Source organism: Ursus arctos, unplaced genomic scaffold (genome assembly GCF_023065955.2).
Source record: "Ursus arctos isolate Adak ecotype North America unplaced genomic scaffold, UrsArc2.0 scaffold_12, whole genome shotgun sequence".
NCBI classification, from domain to species: Eukaryota; Metazoa; Chordata; class Mammalia; order Carnivora; family Ursidae; genus Ursus; species Ursus arctos.
Genome location: NW_026622786.1, coordinates 47,822,433 through 47,841,794, shown reverse-complemented (window position 1 = coordinate 47,841,794; position 19,362 = coordinate 47,822,433). Strand labels below are relative to the sequence as shown.

Genomic DNA, 19,362 nt, shown 5'->3' with positions numbered 1-19,362 from the left:
GAAATCATTTGGTATCTGTCTTTCTCTGACAAACCTATTTCACTTAGCATTACATTCTCTAGCTCCATCCATGTTGTTGCGAAAGATTTCATTCTTTTGCTGAGTGATATTTCATTGCATATATATTCCACCTCTTCTTTATCCATTTATCTGTGGCTGGGCACTTAGCTTGCTTCCATATCTTGACAATTGTTAATAATGCTGCAGTAAACATAGGGGTGCATATCTTTTTGAATTAGTGTTTTTGTTTTCTTTGGGTAAATACCCAGTAGTGGAATTACTGGATCATATGGCAATTCTATTTTTAACTTTTTGAAAAACCTCCATACTGTTTTCCACAGTGATTATACCAATTTATGTCCCCATCAACCGTGCATGAGGGTTCCTTTTTCTCCATATCCTCACCAACATTTGTTATTTCTTGTGTTTTTGATTTTAGTCATTCGACAGGCATAATGTGATATCTCATTGTGGGTTTTTTTTTTTTGTTTTTTTTATAAGTAGGCTCCATGCCCCAGTGTGGAGCCCAACATGGGGCTGAACTCACGACCCTGAGATCAAGACCTGAGCTCAGATCAAGAGTCAGACGCTGAACCGACTGAGCCACCCAGGTGCCCCTCACTGTGGTTTTAATTTGCATTTCCCTGATGATGATTGATGCCAAGCATCTTTTCATGTGTCTGTTGGCCATATGTATGCCTTCTTTGGAAAAATGTCTATTCAGGTCCTCTGCTCATATTTTAATTGGATTCTCGGTTTGTTTTTGGTGTTGAGGTGTATAAGGTTATCAGGTATCAAATTAGAATTGGTTCATTTGTTTCAGATCCAGTTTTGTACCAAGCACTACCACACATACCTATTTTTCTAGGCGTAGAGGTTGGGAAATGTTACAAATGTTACAAAGATTATATAAAACCAGGGTCTTCTTCTTAAAGAACTGATGGTTGGGGGTATTTAAGAGTAAGATCCACATAAGAAACACATTTTAGGCTGTATTTACTGGAGTAGAAGCCAGCTCAAGCTGCATGTGTGAGCTGGCATGAGGTATGTTTTCAGGAACTGGACATTTTTCACCCAGTATTCATTTTTATTATTTTTTAGAGTCTGATGCCAAGGGCAAGGAATCTGGGTGTCATGGTTTGGGTTCCTTCAGAAGTAGACCCTGAGGATTCCAGGGCATCTAGTTTCTTAGGAGGGATTCCAGGAAACACTTTTTGAGAGCAGGAAACAGGGACAGGGAAGGAAAGACAGACAATAAATGACTTCATTCACTAAGCAACCAGAGTTAGGTCTCCCTTGCATTCTCTTGTCAGTCATTGGTTATGGGCTGCTTCTAGGGCTCATTAATATCCTTGCACTTCTGGCCTGCCCCATGCATGTGAAGAACAGGCCTTAGTAGCCAGAGAAAGCCCTCAGGTATTTGCAGGTGCTGACAGTGGTGTTTGGAAGGTGCATACAGAAATGGTGAATGTAGAGAGCATGTGGGAGGACACCAACAGTATCTGCTACAAGAGGTCAGAGATAGAAGGTTCAAAGATCTTGGATCAATCTTACTTTGGCAGTAGAATGAAATAATATTTTAGACTGAGGTTAACACAGAATATGAGGCAAATGTTACAGAAAGCAGTTTTTCTTTTGGAAATACATTAGGACGACGACATCATTTTGTACACTGGCATACAGTTTCTCAATAGATCCAACTCCCAGGTTTATGTTAAGCATTGGAAAGAGCTGTCTCTGCAGTTGAGCAGATGAAGTGGTTGGCTTGCATTTGGGGGGCAATGTTGTATGAAAAAAATACTGTCTTTAAACATTGGAATCACATTCATTCTTCGAAAGGCACATGAGACCTGAGACTGAGAAAATAACATAACTCCTGTTTTCACAATGAATTTAGGGCATGTGCTCCTTGAGTGGAATCCTAAATGGAATTACCTGCACTCTTTCACTTCTCTTTTTTTCCGTGGGACTGAAGTTAAGTAAGTGCAACTTAAGTATGCATAAGATGTGACTCCATTTATATCTAAAGACCAAACTTAATGGAGTCATAACTGGGTCCACTCTCTCGGTGTAATTGGAAGGTGTGGCATGCTTGGGGCATGGAATGGATTACAACCACCTTTCTTAGCAATCAGTTAAAGCTCTTTTAATGATTAACATGATAAATTCGGGAACTAAACAGATATAAAGGATTAGCTACCAAAAGGTAAACTTCGGACTCTGCTTTTCAAGATAAAACACTAGGACTAGTATTTAAACAATGCTGTTTTACAGTAACAGTGGAAGAAATCGCAGATCTTCATTCACTTCTTACTTCCTAGAATAGGGATTAGGGAAAAACAAGAGTTGAGAGGTGGGAATGGAGAAAATGGGGAGAGAAAGATAGTGGAAATATACTAATCCACATGATTACACCTCATTGGTCCTGTCATTTGGAAATATATTCTAAGTGGCGGTTCTCCGGGGGGGTGTACTTTTCTCCCCTAACCTCCTAATAACCCCTACTGTTCTTAACTCTGGATTTCTGTCATACATCTTTTATCTGAGCCCCTAACTGGATTAGAGGAATAGGATTGAGACACTGAGATGTTGGAATGTATACCCCGTAGAGCCTGAAAAGTTCATTATGCTACCACTGTGGTCCCCAATTCCTAGCTCAGTGCCTGACACATAGCATGTGATCAATACATGACTATGTATGGAGAGAATACATGGTGATTATTAAGGTGATTTTCTAACTGGTATCTAGCCAAACTCCCTGATTTCCAAGTTCTAAGAGCCCCATGGGAAGGACTTGAAACCTGTCCATAGGAAATGGGGTTTAGAGGTATTTGACAACAGGGGAAGAGGAAACTTAATGGAAAGTAGTGGCAGGGTCATGGAAAGAAAAGTTTGCATGAGTTAAAAGGAATGTGCTGTGATGGAAAGTCAGCAATTGTGCTGAGTGAGGGAAGGAACAGCGGTTCTGCACAAGTAGGAGACAACACTGCAAGGCCTTTCTGATTTCCCAGGCAGACTTCAGGGCTTCCTTTCTCTGTTACTATCTTTTATATATAGTGTGCTTTCACTTTCACATGTGTTACGTTGTATTGTCATTACTTTTTGTAGGCCTAGCTTTCGGTTCTTAGCCCTAAGGTAAGTGCTTGAGATGCTAGGAGCTAGTGAGAGAGATAACAGGACCCTTTAACTGCTTTCTAGATTGTGCATAAACGCTGCCTGTGGACAAGGCATGGCAATTCTTCCCTCAAACACCTTCTGTTTTCTCATGTGCTATGCCTTTGCACCTGTTACCTCTACTTGTGATGCCTTAGATCTGCTAGTCTGCTTGGCCAACTCCTACTCATCTTTAAATCTCAGCAGACACGCTGTGTCCTTTGTGAAGCCTCTGATTAGGGGACTCTCTTCTGGTGTTCACACCCCATAGAGAGCCCTCACTGTATTGTATTGTAATACCATGCTTGTGCCTGTGTGCCCTCTGGGCTGTTAATGGGGGCTCTTTTCAGTTCTGCCTCCGTAGTCTTCATCATTCCTGCAGATTCTGCCATGGCTACAAGGCTTACTGAGAAAGAACTGTCTAGAAAGTGCTTGAGCAGTTACCTGTGTCTTGCAATAGTATGGACAAAGGAGGGAGCGCTTTCAGAACTTAGAGCTTTGGCACTGGATTTAGAGTCAAGTGTATATGCAATCTCTGAACTTGTCTTTGTTCCCTGCTCAGAAACCCTTTCTCCTGCCACTTTCAGCCCACTCTATTCTCTCTGGATATGGTTTCCATGATAATTATCTTTTCTCCCCTCTTCTCCTGTCTTATCAGTGGGGGTAGGCAGAGGACAGAATATGGCCCTTATGCACCAGAATCTGATAATGCTGGGGTAATTAGTTTGTTCTCAGAGATACGTGATGGTTCTCATGTCTCTAACTCCATAGCTGTAAGTCTCTGAGGACAGGCACTGGGGCATTTTATATTTGTATCCCTAGTTCCTAGGGATTTATTAGCTGAATAAGTGGCTAAGACTACATAGTTGTTTGGCGATTTCCTTACTACCCCGAGCCTCTAGCATTTGAATGTGAACCACCTCATGCTGAAGGATGATAAACCTTAGCATCAATGTTCAGTTTCTGACCCAGCTAACATCTAGAAGTTAGGAAACATTAATTCTATCCCTTCTCAGCCAATATTTGGATTTATGGCCAGAAAAGAAGTACTTTAGTTCCTTGAAGCATTTACCTTCATCTATAAAACAAGAACTATGGCTTCCTATCACTTAAAATTGGAGGGATTTACTGACCTTAACCAAATGGTTATCTAGAATTAGCCATGTATTATACTTTGCATTCCTAGGATTTTTATTCTTTTTTGAAACATGATCAGCCACCATATGTTATTTGAACCTTTTAGCAACACAATGAAGAAAGTGAGGCAGTTATTATAAACTCAAAAGGTAAGTTTTAAAAAAAAAAAAGACCCAGGGAAGCCCTGTGACTCTGTATAATCTTACAGCTAGTTAATGACAGAACCACCTCATTTTTAATACACAGGCAGAACATTCAGAACATTTCTTCAGCTCTTAATGTGTGCCAGGCCCTGTTGTATGTATGATATATGTATTAACTTATTAATGTCTTTATGATAACTCTCAGAAGTAGGATGGTAGGCTGAAATTTTGTCCCAATTCTTAACTCCTCCCTGTCTGGTTCTTCATGTCTTTGCCATGGTTTCATTGTGGGAGAAGCATATGCCTTCACTCTTTGGCTTGGCCATGTACCTACTCTGCCCAATTACATGTGGGCCAGCATGATATAGGCCTCAGAAGGCCTTGTGTGTTTTTCCTCTTCCTCCTGCACCTCTGTCATTGACATAGGAGAAACCTGCCCAGCAAGGAGGAAGGATGCCCCGTGCAGAGCCGCCCCAATTGATGCATAGACTTACAGTAAAAAGCAGAGCTGCCCCAGTTGCTGCAATGGGAACTAGAGAACCACTCCTACCCCCAAGCCAAGCCCAGCATAGATCAGCTAGACCCCAGCCTATGGCAGATCTGTAAGCATGATTTTTCTTTAAACTACTAAGTTTAAGAGTAGTTCCTTAGATAGCATTATTGTGGCAATGGGTTGCTGACATACATAGGTAATATTATTTGTTATTCCTATTTTATGAATAAGGAAATTGAGGCACAGAAGGCGAGGTAATTTGCTAAGTGTTGCTCAGTAAGTAGCGGATCTAGAATTCAAAGTCAGGTAGTCTGTCTCATAGCCAAAGTTCTCTAATCCCACACACCGCCTCTCTAATATTCTAATGGGAGTAATTCTCAAAGGATATTTAATTATTTGGGAATTCTGTTTTGAAAAGGGAAACAGAAAGGCAGTGTGTTCTAAAAAAAAATCTGCAAGGATGTTAAAGTTAGACATTCCCAGGTTCAAATCTCAACTCTGCCACTGACTGGCTATGTAGCTTTGTGTAAATGATCTGATGACTCTGAATTTTAGTTTCCTCAGAAAGATAATAGTCGTGAGTATTCATCACTTAATCAGTCCCATTCACTGAGCACCTCTTCTGTACTAGGTACTGTTCTAGGTACTCACAATACTGAAATGAGTAATACTCAAATAGCTACAATCTAGAAGCCAAAACAGACAGTAGGCAGCAAGACAAAGGAGATGGTAACTATGTGGTATAGGACAGATCAAGAGCATGGATAATGGGGCCCTAACCTTGTGTATTTGTCAGGGTTCTCCAGATAAACAGAACCAATAGGATATATAATACCCTATTTATTACAAGACTTATTATAAGGAATTGACTCGTATGATTATGGAGGTTGAGAAGCACAAGGTCTGTAGTCAGTAACATGGAGGTCCCCAAAAGCTGATGGCATAGTTCTACTCTGAGTTCAAAGCCTGAGAAGCAGGACAGCCAACAGAATAAGTTGAACTCTGAGTCCGAGTCTGAAGGCAGGATAAGACAGATGTCCCAAAAACAGGAAGAGAGAATGAATTCTCCCAGTCTTTTTTTTTATGTGTGTGTAATAATTTTTTATTATGATATGTTAGTCACCATACAGTACATCCTTAGTTTTTGGTGTAGTATTCCATGATTCATTATTTGCGTGTAACACCCAGTGCTCCATGCAATATGTGCCCTCCTTAATACCCATCACTGGCCTATCCCAATCCCCCACCCCCCTCCCCTCAGTCTTTTTATTCTATTCATGCCTTCAACAGATTGGATGAGGCCCACCCACATTTGAGAGGGCAATCTGCTTAATCAGTCTCCTTTTTTTTTTATTATAATATTTTTTAATTATATTTCGTTAGTCACCGTATAGTACATCCCTAGTTTTTGATGTAAAGTTCCATGATTCATTACTTGCATGTAACACCCAGTGCACCATGCAATACGTGCCCTCCTTAATACCCATCACCAGCCTATCCCATTCCCCCACCCCTCTCCCCTCTGAAGCCCTCAGTTTGTTTCCCAGAGTCCATAGTCTCTCATGGTTCATTCCCCCTTCTGTTTAGCCCCGCCCTTCTTCTTCCCTTTCTTCTGCTACTGATCTTCCTACTTCTTATGTTCCATAAATGAGTGAAACCATATGATAATTGTCTTTCTCTGCTTGACTTATTTCGCTTAGCATTATCTCCTCCAGTCCCATCCATGTTGCAGCAAATGTTGAGAAATTGTTCTTTTTGATGGCTGAATAATATTCCATTGTATATATGGACCACATCTTCTTAATCCAGTCATCTGTTGAAGGGCATCTCAGCTCCTTCCACTGCTTAGTCAGTCTCCTGAGGCGAATGCCCTCACAGATGCTCTTAGTATAATGTTTAACCTAAATATCTGGGCATCCCTTGGCCCAGTCAAGGGAACACATATGCTGATTTTGGAGGTGGTCAAGGAAGGCTTCCCAGAAGAGGTAGCACTCACTACTGAGTCTCATATAAAAATTGTATGTGTAAAGCATTAGCCTAATATATATTAGATGCTCATTAAATTCCAGTTTTCTTTCTCTTTCAAAAGTCATAAAAACAAATATTACTTTCTTGGCCTACCAAGAACTTTTCGGGCCGTAAAGCATGGGGGATTTTTTTCTCCTTATGTGCTGAACTAAAGAAATGCTGACTCTCTTGCTGATGATGCAGGTCATGGGCATGGTTCATTTGTAATTGCACAACATAATTCTACCCCCAAATAGAATGCTTTTTGATGGTGTTTTAAAATCTCCAATTGCTTTTACTTATGAGGTGAATTTACAGTGAGTTATGTTACAAGGTAATTTAACCTGACAAGACACACCATAGTAAACATTCACAGACACAGTTTTGTTTCTCCCTCGAGAAGAACCTGTTAGAGTAGAGTGGTAATCGCTGCAACAGGATCAGCATGGGGGAGATTGATCACACCTAGAAAAGTGACCTCTTGGAGTTTCTTTGCAAAAGGCACACCTTTCCTGTTGATTGATTACACATCAGGGTGACCATCCCTGGATGGGAAAACCCAGTGTGGTCCTTACCTTCTGCTGGCACAGGCACTTTTTTTTTGTTAGGGTTCATGAAAGATTGATGTGCAGCAGCTGTGGTGTAGGGTCTCAAATATTCATGCCATGAAAATCCAGCTAGTTTTGAACAGAGAGAAAAGGATTTATTACCCATGCATATAAATACAATAAGCTCAATTCAAAATGGTGATTCAATTTGAATAAACCCACAGAGGGCAGTCCTCTTCAGAATTGTAGAGAAGGGGACTGAGATGTAGTCGTAGAAGAGGCCACTACCCTCTACATCCTGTCCCCAGCATGCCTCGGGTTTCTGGTGTATCGATAGTTTCCACTTCTCAATTTTTATTCCGGATCAGTACTGTTTCACTTTCATACAACAGCTGTTCATTAAGGCTCGCTCCATCCTCCACCCCAAGTTGTCAATGTCATCACCTGACTAATAGTTACTTATCCTCATTCCTTGAAGAAATTGACACTGGCTTCATAGTCTTTTTCTTCGCTGCATTTCTCTCCACCTTCCTGAGTAACTTCAGTATATCCACAAAAATAGTACATCCATTCCAGTCTCTCTCAACTTCAGGGAACTTTACCTTTGTTTCCTCACTTCCTAGAACATGTCAGCATCTGCTGTCATTCACTGACTCGATTCTGAGATATTAATTTAAAACATCCTAATCTCTGACCACATCTTTCTTTTCCTATTTTTGTCTCTTCCTCTATTACCATGGCTAGGTTTATCCAGGTTCCTAGGACCGCTAATCCCTTGATCCTTTTACTTTTCCTCTGTCAGCTCCCTCTCATTGTCACTTAGTACCCAGTTTAAATCCTATTGTTTATTACTTCAAAAATGGGGGAGGGGAGAAGGAAGCCATTATCTCAAATTCCTTGTCCTGTTTTCTTATGTCTCAGCCATCTGGAAAATCTTCAACTTTAGATCAGTCTGATTTTTTTCCCTTTTCCTTATCCAGGATGCTGAACATTACAAAACAAAAATGTTAATCACACAATTCTGAAAGTGAATGCCATTTAAGTGCTATTCGTGCCCATTAATTTCACGATCTCCAACCTCAAATGGATCAATACCACCTAAAATTTCTTCTGTGGATCCCTCTTAACTTTTTGTACCACTCTGAACACCAACTTTTCAAAACGTTTCCACTCTTCAAACATCCATACATCCTGTCTCTTCCTTTCAGCAGATGACTCTGTCTCTGGCTTCTTAAAAAAAAAAAAAAAAAAAAAAAAAAAGGGACAGAGAGAGAGACTCATTAGATTGAAACTACTTCAAACTTCTGCCACCTTACCTACAAACTTATTGCATTCAACTACTTCTTCCTTGTTCTTGTATCTTTCATCTCTCAAATGCAAATCCTGTTTTAAAGCTACTCCTCCATTATTCCATATCCCTTCCCTTCATCATTGTTTTCTTATCGAATACATCCAGTCTCTTTTTTTAATTTAAATTTAATTAATTAACATATAATATATGATTAATTTCAGAGGTGGAGTTCAGTGATTCATCAGTCTTATATAACACCCAGTGCTCATTACATCACGTGCCCTCCCCAATGTCCATCATCCAGATACCCCATCCCTGACCCCCTCCCCTCCAGCAGCCCTCTGTTTCCTATGATTATGAGTCTCTCATGGTTTGTCCTCCTCTCTGATTTCATCTTGTTTTATTTTTCCAATTTCTTGTAATAGAAACTTCATTCTCTGATTTATCATTCTTTCTCGTTTTCCACATTAGACAATCACTAGGACCTGTCAAAACTACCTCTGAAATATTTCTCAAATTCATCTCTTTTTCTTCATCCTACTGCCACTGGGTTGTTGCAATAGTCTTTTTATAACCAGCCATTTGGCCTCCAGTTGTACCTCAATCCAATCTGTTCTTTGTATCTCAGCCAGAGTGATTTTTCCAAATGCCAACATGACTTCCCAGTTTAAAATCTTTTCGTGCTCCACATTGCCTTTAAAATAAAGTTCAGAGTCTGTAAGGCAGCTTGCAAGTTTTCCATTATCTTGTAAGCTTACCTCTCTTGCTTTCTCACCAACGCCTACCACCTCACCTTGATAACTAAGGTGTGAGCCAATTGAATTTCCACAAAGTTGCCACTCCTGTTCTTACTTCATGGTCCTTGCACTTGCTATAGCTTTTACCTTTTTTTAAACCTCTTCTTTACTCCACTTCAGGTTTTAATTTCGTTCCTCCTCTGTGAACTTTTAACTGAACCCTCCTTTCAAGACCCAGTCAGATATCCCTTTTATATTTTTCCATTGCACCATGTATTTCCACCATTTTAATTCTTACCACACTGTATTCCCATTGTTTTTTTCTGTGCTCTACCACACTAGACAATGAATTTGTGAAGGACAAGAGTGGTCTTTTTTCACTGGGTTATCCCTAGAGGGCTTGGTGCAAACTAGAGGCTCAATAAATACTTGTTGAAAGAAAAAAATTCAGTAGCCTAGTGACAGTTGCTATGGTATTTCTGTGTACTGATTATAGACAGGCATAGGTCGTTGGAACCCCCAGTAGGCAGGTAGTTCACTTAAAGAAATAAAGAGGAAATGTGGGCAGCTCATTTACCATAACATGGAAGAGAATCAAGAAACACAATCATGGCAAATTTTGAGTTCATCTTCATTTGAATATCGTCTTTACTTTGGGGAGTTTTAATGGTTTCTGATATTCTATGACATTCATCTTTATACTCTTTGTTATGAATGGGATGGTTCTTTACAAGATGTTTTGTTTTGTTTCGCTTTGGAGGGTTGTGGGTAAGGGAAGACAATCTCTTATTTCTGAAATCATTTTATGCCAGAGAGATCTTCAAATATCATGAGAACATGTAGTATTTTGTTTTTGTGCCAGGTGGTTAGGCTTCATTCAACAGTAGCATTTTATTAGAAATGTACTATCACAGGTAGTTTCCAGGAGGGCATTTGATATGGATTGTTATATGGAAAAGGAATTTTCAAATACTCATTTCTGTACTTAAAACTCTTGGATAAAATAGCAAATGTATAGGTGGCCTAATGGGACCATTTAAAATTTTGTGTTGCAAATAGTGTTGCTAAAGAGAACTTTTAGGTCTCCCATAATTCTGGGTTGTACCCACTCACTGCTAGTTTTAGTCAGATTTCAGGGAGGGTATTTGACAATTGACTAGTAATGAGGTTTAGTGTACATTTTATGTAACCTTCTATCAGGTAGGCCAATTAAAATGTTACATCTGAAAAAGCACATATTCTGATTTCTGCCTAGGGATGTAATACATTAACTTACATTTGGACATGCTTTTGGTTTATACCCTTCAATTAATGACATCTCCCAATTTACTCTCTTGGGCTGCTTAGCTCTCTCTCCTCCTGAAGGCCCGGTGATAATAAACCCTAAACCGTGGATCTGATCCCATAAAAGACAGTTGGGATTCACTGAACAGAACATGAAAGATATGCCTTGTCCATGTCCACGGCTTGGCTAGCCCTTTTTCAGTTGTGGTCAAAAAAACCAAAAGTGAGATTGGATGGATTTTTTTCAAGGGCATTTTTTCCATCTGGAAAAAAATGAAGCAAAGCAGGCTGGCTAAGAGGAAATTATTACTGTTACTGGAACCCCTTTCTTAGTTTCCTGAGACTCCCAGGGTAAGGTAAAGAAAAATGGACCAGTCTGGCTCATAGAATCCTAGAGAACTTTATTGTGTTTATAATGACACCAGGATCATAAAAACAAGCAACATTACAAAATAAATTTAGCCCAATTCGAAGGCAAATGATTTTTCCCATAACATATTTCAATGATTTACTTAAACAGGAAAAAATGCAAAAGTAAATAATGATAACTAAATGTAAAAGTACAGATAGACAGTTAGGAGAATATTTAGGGACAGGGAAAGAGAGAGAGGAGGAGGAACATGGTATGTTTTCTATATAGCACAGATTCTTATTATTGGAATTCAATTGTGCCGTGCATTAAATCATGCCAGTCTAAGAACTGTGAATCACAGAGTCTAATTACTTGGCAGGTTTTAGGTCTGACCCTCAATTTTGGCCCTGTATGAGTCTGCTTGGACTGTCATAATATATATACCCATACATACATATAGATATTCATAGCACGGATTACATGTCTTAAACAACAGAAATTTATTTTCTCAAAGTTCTGAAAGCTGGAAAATTCAAGATCAAGTCTCTGGAAGGGTTTGGCTTCTGGGGAGAGCTTTTTTTCTGTTTTGCAGATGGCAGCTTTTGTCCTCACATGGACTTTGCTTGGAATGCTCCGAGAAAGAGAGAAAAGACAGAAATCTCTCCTTCTTTCTCTTTTCCTATAAGGCCACCAGTCCTATTGGGTTAGAGTCTCACTCTTATGACCTCATTTAACCTTAATTACCTCCTAAAGACACTATCTCCAAATACAGTTACATTGGGAGTTAGGGCTGCAACATTTGAATTTTGGGGGGGCAGACTTCAGTCCATAGCAGGTCCTAGGAAAGACGAAGATATTCCTAGAACTTAAGAATAAATGTACAGCCTGTTGCAATAATAGGGGTATGAATGTAGAGGATGGAGTTTATATAAACTGATTTTGTTACTGAGCAGTTGAAATTAGAATCCCAAATCCAACTGAAACAAATTTTTAAAAAGCAATATATAACTGGTGAAACAAAAGAAGATAAGTTGTGTGATAAACATAGAAATGTGCCATCCATTCTTCTTTCAAGGAAGGGCTTGTGGTCAAGCTTCTGGGAATGCTTTTTGCAGGCAAACTCCAGGGGTCAGCCCCTGCAGGTACCCCTTCAGCTGTAGGGAGCCACAGGCCCAGGGGTACGTGCTTCCTGGAGCAGCCAATATCCAAAGACTGATGGAGGTGAGGATAGTAACAGATTGCTTTTTCAACACAGCATGTGACAGCTCTCACGGGTCACTTTAGCTCCAGAGTTCCCTATGGACTTGGCTGCAGCTGTTTTGGGGCACAAAGCCTGGCTCCCTTCTCCTCTGTGCTATGGGTGTTAGTCCATGGCGCACCTTAGTAAACACCCTGCGCTCTATACCTCATGTCAGAATCTGCTTCCTGAAGAACCTCACCTGCAACAGGCTATGATCCTGTTTCATCTGACTCATCTTTTAGAATCTTTATGCAGCATGATCAAAAGCAAAAGAATGAGATAACTTTATGTATATTGACAGCTAACTTTTCAGCCTGATTCATTTGACCATCACTGTTTCCAAGGATTTTTATTGTTCCTTTATTTATTTTGTTTACAAATGTGTGTGTATATCATTTTTGTAAAATTGGATCATTTTTTATAGATATCCATTTGTATGTGTAGGTATGTGTGTGTATATATATATATGTGTGTGTGTGTGTGTATACACACATATATACACTTGTTTGTATGTTTTTTGACTAAATCGTGGTCTTTCTTCCATGTCAGAATATGCTTACACAATACACCGACAGTTTCAGTTTGTCCTTGAAAACTTTTTAACTTAAAAAATTTCAACTCTTGGGCACCTGGGTGGCTCAGTCGGTGAAGCCTCTGACTTGATTTCAGCTCAGGTCATGTCTCCAGGTCATGAGATCAAGCCCTGAGTTGGACTCCACGCTCAACACAGAGTCTTCTTCTCTCTCTCTCTCCCTCCCTCGGCACCTCCTCCTCACTCACATGCTCTCTCTCTCTAAAATAAATAAATAAGTCTTTTAAAAATTTTTTCAACTCTTCAGGAAACTTGTGAGAATATACTTTACCTAGATTAATCAATTATGAATAATTTGCCATATTTTTCTGTTTACATATGTATATTTGTGCGTATATACATCTATGTGTGTGTATATATGTATATATATATATTCTCTAGCTTACTTTTTGTAAGAATATAGTATGTAATACAAATAACATACAAAATATGTGTTAACTGTTTATGTTCTCCGTAAGGCTTCCAATCAACAGTAGGCTATTAGTAGTTCAGTTTGGGGTGAGTCAAAAGTTATATATAGATTCCTGAATGCATGGGGTGGGGGCTGTGGGTCAGTGCCCCTAACCCCGGTGTTGTTCAAAGGTCAATTGTATATATTTTTAATATATATATGTTAAATATATATCAGTTACTTGAAAGCTAGTTGCAGATCTCCATATAGTTTACCCTGTATATCTCCATATAGTTTACCCATATAGTTTACCTATACTTTACCACGTATTTCCCAAATATAAGAATTTTCACTTGATAACAACAAAGCACAACATAATTATCATACTCCAAATATTTAATATTGTTATGGTATGTCTAATATATAATCTACCTTCAGATTGCCTCAAGTGTCTCAAAATATCCCATTTTTTAAATTTGAGATCTAGTCAAAAATACACCAAGTTTAGTTGCATGTCTCTTTAGTATTCTTTAATTATTTCCTCTGCCTCCCTCCCCTGCCTTTTTTTTAAATTGGTCTTTTATGGCATTACCAGTTTTGAAGTGTACAGGCCAGTCGTTCTATAGAATAAGCTTCAATTTAGATTTGCCTGAATGTTTCTTCACACTTAGTCAATATTACATAGATGGTATGTCCTTCAAGGTATAATATATAAGGAGCTATACTGTGTCAATTTGTCCCATTGATGATACTGGTATCCATCAGATTTCTTCATTGCAAAGGCCCTTTTTGAAGAAGTAAATTTTAATAGAGATTTATATAGACAAAAACTCCTTACCCAGCTAAACAATTTCTTTATCTTTTACACTTCAGCTTATTTCCCCACACCATACTAATCCACATCCCATGACAAATTATAAGGACATTATCAAAAGATCTGGGGAAAGTGAACTTGTAAATATGACATTCATTCTCAACTCGGAAATGTTTTTGTCCTTAGAAGTACCATCCAGTAATTTTATCTTCTTATTGTGGCCTTTTGTCATTTTATGACAGTGTCTACCCAAAAGTACTTGGGAAATTTCTCTCATGGATCAGAGCATTCCTACCCTCTTGTCACCTTCGATATTACTAGTATCTGTATGTGTCCTCCCCAACGTCCAGTAAAACGAAAGTAGATCAGATGAACAGCAACATTACATAAATCCTATGTTTCCTATAGGGGAAAAGTGGAGATGGAAATGAACCTGAAAAGATAAGGCACAAAGCAATGTAAGATTATCACCAGACAGCCCCCTCCAAAGTTAGAAAAATGAAGGACATTGGAGACCATATTGATAAGGGAAAAAAGAAAAAGAGTGGGGCACAAATGTAAGCAAATTGACTGCAAATTTTTATGAACAGCTCATTGGTTCCTCCCTTTTATCACCTTTCGATCCTGGACAAGTTACTTAACTAACCTCCTTAAATCTAATTTTCCTCATCTATTAAATGGGGATAATTACACTCACAATGCATAATTTTTGTAAACTTTTATAAATTTTTATAAGAAATATTGGATGCTGAATTCCTAACTTCCAGCGAGTATTATACAAATGATATCTATTGTTATAACCATTATTTTTTATGGTGCTTTGTAGTAGACATACAGTAGTCACATTAGACATTTGATCTGATTCTTGAAAAACTCCCCCCCACCATTTTACAGATAAGAAGTGGAGGGTCATCGAGATTAGCAAAATTAGTGGCTTGTCAAGTCACATGTTAACAAAACATTAAAGCTGGGACCCAATCCAAGTCTTGATTTTTAACTAGCATTCCTTTCACTAAACCATGTTAAACTAAGAGTGAAGCAATAGTGCCATCTTCCTACAAGAAGAAAACCTTTCTTTTTAATGTCTCTAAAATAGGTGAGTAGATAGCAGTCCCATAGTTTATGCAACACTAATATTAATGAGAAGAAAAATGTCAACTCCAAATCATAGAAAATAAACCATTAAACAGAATTGCAAGAAACAATGTTTCTTAGAAACAAAACAATTATTTCAACATTTCCTCAGAAGATATCATCCCCAAATACATGTGTGAAGACCAAACCACTGTTTCTTTGTCTTTTTTAAGAGCTACAAGATGAGTTTTAGGAACATGATCATTAGATGTTCTAGCACTGTTTGGCAGGAATTCATGCTTGTTATAGAATAAATTATTCTTTCTGATTGGCTTTGTGGGCACTTGTTTATACTCAGGTGAATTAATAATTATGCAAACAATCAATTGTACAACTATTTTAATATGTAAACTATGTGCTAGTCTGTGCGTATGTAAGATGGCTTATGTCTGCACAATTTTCTAACCTATTGAAGGTGGGTAAATAAATACATATGTAAATGAATCAAGGAAATATTTATTGAGCCCCTACTATATATCTTGCACTGTGCGAGGCCCCAGAGATTAACAGCAACAACAAAAGACATAGTTATTGAGCTCAAAGAGATTACAGTTAGCTGGAAAGGGAAAAAAAAAAAGGAATAGACAATGAAAATATATCATGTACACAAAAGAAGTTCAGTGAAAGCTAGTTTGTGACACAGGTCACAAAAATAGCAAAAACACACCATTTCAGGATTGCAGAGAAAGAATTAGGGCCCTACTTCTTTTTCTGCAAAGAGCTGAAGGGAGTTGGTGAGATTTGTGCACCTTCAGAAGAGCTTGCTAGTCCTCTGCATCAGCCACTGGGCTGAGCCAGGGCTCTTTGGGCACTTCCCTACCTGTAATCATGTCTCTAAAAATTGGAGTTGGTTTCTTGTAGAGTCATCAGCAATAGCTTCTATTCATATCCAAGACCCTTACTTTTAGTTTAGGGACTCGTCCTTCCATATGACTTTTGAAAGTGTCCTGTCAGGGCGCCTGGGTGGCTCAGTCGTTAAGCGTCTGCCTTCGGCTCAGGGCGTGATCCCAGAGTGCTGGGATCGAGCCCCACATCAGACTCCTCCGCTGGGAGCCTGCTTCTTCCTCTCCCACTCCCCCTGCCTGTGTTCCTTCTCTCTCTGGCTGTGTCTATCTCCGTCAAATAAATAAATAAAATCTTTAAAAAAAAAAAAGTAAGTGTCCTATCAAATTGCATGCCGATAGCGTAGTAGGTGGACTGAATTTTTTTTTTTTCCCCACTAAGTTTTTGGTCTCTGGTTGCTTTTGTCATAGAATAAAGATAGAGTAGAAATGAAGGTGTTCAGAGCAAGTTAGGCTGATGATCAAAGGTCATCAAGATGTGTTCTGATACCTGGAAAATGTGGTACCTCCAGTATGACTTTTTTTCCCCAATCATCTGTTTAATTAAACAGTCAGAATCATAGGAGTCCTACATCACAGCTCTTTATGGTTTATTAAACATTTTCCTACATTACCTCATCCTACAACAACCCTGCAAAATAGGATGGGCAGCCTTTTGTCCTTCTCTGACAGATGGGGAAGCTGAGAGACAGCATGTTGATTTAGTTTGTTCAATATCACATGTAAAGACCAAGCTGAGAGCACAACCCAGTTATCTCAGGCTCCAAAATCTTTGCTGTGTTCACTCCAGCACACCAGCTTCAGGAGGTGCCATCCCAAACCCTCTGGTGCCTTGTTCGCTCCTTCCTTGTCTTCCACCTCTGCTCCTTCTCTATCCCTTCTCTTCCTGCCCCACCTTTCCCTTCCTCGCTCCACTCCCCATTTCAAATTCTTTGCCTTCCCTTCCCTTTCCTTTCATTCCCCTTCTGCCTCTTTTTCTCCTTCTGCTCAGAATTTATCGCTAGACTGACACTGGCGGCTGATCAAACTTGCCCCCACCTTTAATGGTTTGGACCATCAGGGCCCTCGATCTGAAAGAAGTATACTGAAAATGTTATATTTACTGTAAAGTCACAAACCAGGATATATAGAATATCTTGGTTGGAATGGAAATTTGATTATTTCTCATTCTTCCACTGGGCAGTTGGTTTCCTTAGGCCTAATATTCAAACTATGAAGGGCAAGGGACTGGTAGCCAAGGCCGCAAGGGACACTGTGATTGAGAAAGAGCAGAGGAGAAGTGATACGGGTCTTTATAAATTGATGGCTCTTGCAAACAGTTCCCGATGTTGTTTTCTGTCTGCTCCTGCCCATTTGTGGGAGAATCAGCTCAAAACAAGGCCAACTGGGAACATCTGTGTATGAAAAATAACAAAAATTCCATGTGTGATGTGAGAATGACTTTATTGCTGGTGCCCTTCTTGGAAGAAGAGCTAAGAAGCAAGAGACTGAACAGAAAAGTCATTGTAAGCACAATATTCCCATTCTTCTCCAAGCATGAAGTAATGAATCTTCCACTTCTGCCTGTTTTGTTTCTGCCTTTTTAAAATAAAGCACTTGTTGAGATTTACATTTGAAACAATTTTTGGAAATAACTGGAGCATGCAATCACTTGAGTAACATGCAGAACGTTTAGTCTCCACGTCTGCAGAGCTCCAGAATTGCCCCTTTTGGAATTTGCAACTCATCCTCCCATCTGTGCATTTGGTCCCCAGAGACCAATGCAAAACAAAAGAGATGAACGTCTTTGGGAATCTTTAGGTCTTTGAACATTAGAACCACTGGATCTAGAGTCAAGAAAATTCTGAGTTCTGGCTCCAAGATCTGCCTCTAATACTCTGTGACCTTGGAAAAAACACTTAATTCCACTGCAATTTCTTTATCTGCAAAATGAAGAGACTAGACAAGGACAACATCCTATGATTTTAAGATACCATAAGAACAGTCTGTTTCCAAAGCCCTGAAATGTGGTAGGCCACTTGGGTAGACTAAAATCACTTTCTGGTTTATCTTTCATTGACTTTTACAATAACATTATAGTAGAACAGATGTTTTTGATGTTTAATGAATGATTGATATAAATTGCCGTAATAATATTGCTTTACTGTTTTCGTCCTGGTTCATTAGCTGTCATTAAAGATACCATGTGACTTGTATTTTGCATGTGCTGTGACTTGTATTTTGCATGTGCTGTGATGTAATCATCCAGAAGCTGTATTCCTTCCCCCACCAAAAGATCCCCAAGTCTACCATTTGAATCAATGGAGGTGTGAAATTCATTTTCAGATCATCTCTTTAGGAGATCACAAGGTCATTGGCTCTCATCAAGAACATGGATGAGGAAAACAAGATACTGGAATAGAGCAAGAAAGAGAGAAGCCAATTCCCACTGCTCCCTGAAGTTTAAATAGTTCCCCTGTGGTTTCAAGTTCAGTTCTGTTCTGCTTTTAATTTAAAACCATTCTCTACCAGGCAACTGATTTTTGCTAGTCTCTTGGGTGATTCTCTAAGACAGATTTCACTGTATTCTACCCTTGTGTGTGCACTTAGCTCCCATTAGCAGTAATGGGTGTTACGCATGTATAGCTCCCATTAACAATAATGGAAATTATACGTGTGCATCCATAGGAAAGTATGCTCCCCAATGTTGGAATTTTTTCAGGAGGAAAAGTACTCCTTCTGCAGCATTTGGCTTTTGTTTTAGGCTCTCTATTGTGGTGACGATTTGTGCTGCGGAGAATGAACACCGTGTGGAAGACTGCCAGCCTCCCTGTGTGCAACCTGTACATTATTTTTAAAAATCTTGGTTTATAATATTTTTTTGCGTGATTAAAACAACAGTCAGGCAAAACTTGTTAAAGAAATAAAACAGCTCCAGAGCATTTAATAAAAGGTCAGGGAGGGGGCTCAGTAAGTCCTTTAAAGCCAGGAATTCTGGTAGTTAATATTACCTGTTTGAGGGTAGCAAATATAGATTTGAACAGGTGGAGAAAATAATTCTTCAAAAATAACCGAATGCTATTTATGCAGACCATAACAACCTTCCTCCAGACGAACATGGTTTAACCCAAGGAGGCCATTTCAATCATAATACAGTGTTGAAAAACGGTAGGCCAAAGGTGATATTACAAGGGGTTGTGAATCATCAGCATATTAATATTGGAA

General features: G+C 39.1%; 1 long non-coding RNA gene across 4 annotated transcripts in view; it reads left to right on the top strand.

Annotated features, from left to right (window-relative positions):
* LOC113254533 (uncharacterized) overlaps positions 1-19,362 on the top strand; it is a 158,599-nt gene that overhangs the window by 80,442 nt on the left and 58,795 nt on the right. The window contains exon 5 of one of the 4 annotated variants that reach the window (XR_008958805.1): positions 505-8,736. The exons of the other annotated variants lie outside the window; for them this stretch is intronic. This is a non-coding gene — a long non-coding RNA (uncharacterized LOC113254533). Of the gene's footprint in view, positions 1-504; positions 8,737-19,362 lie in introns of those variants that run through there. 4 annotated transcript variants of the gene reach the window in all.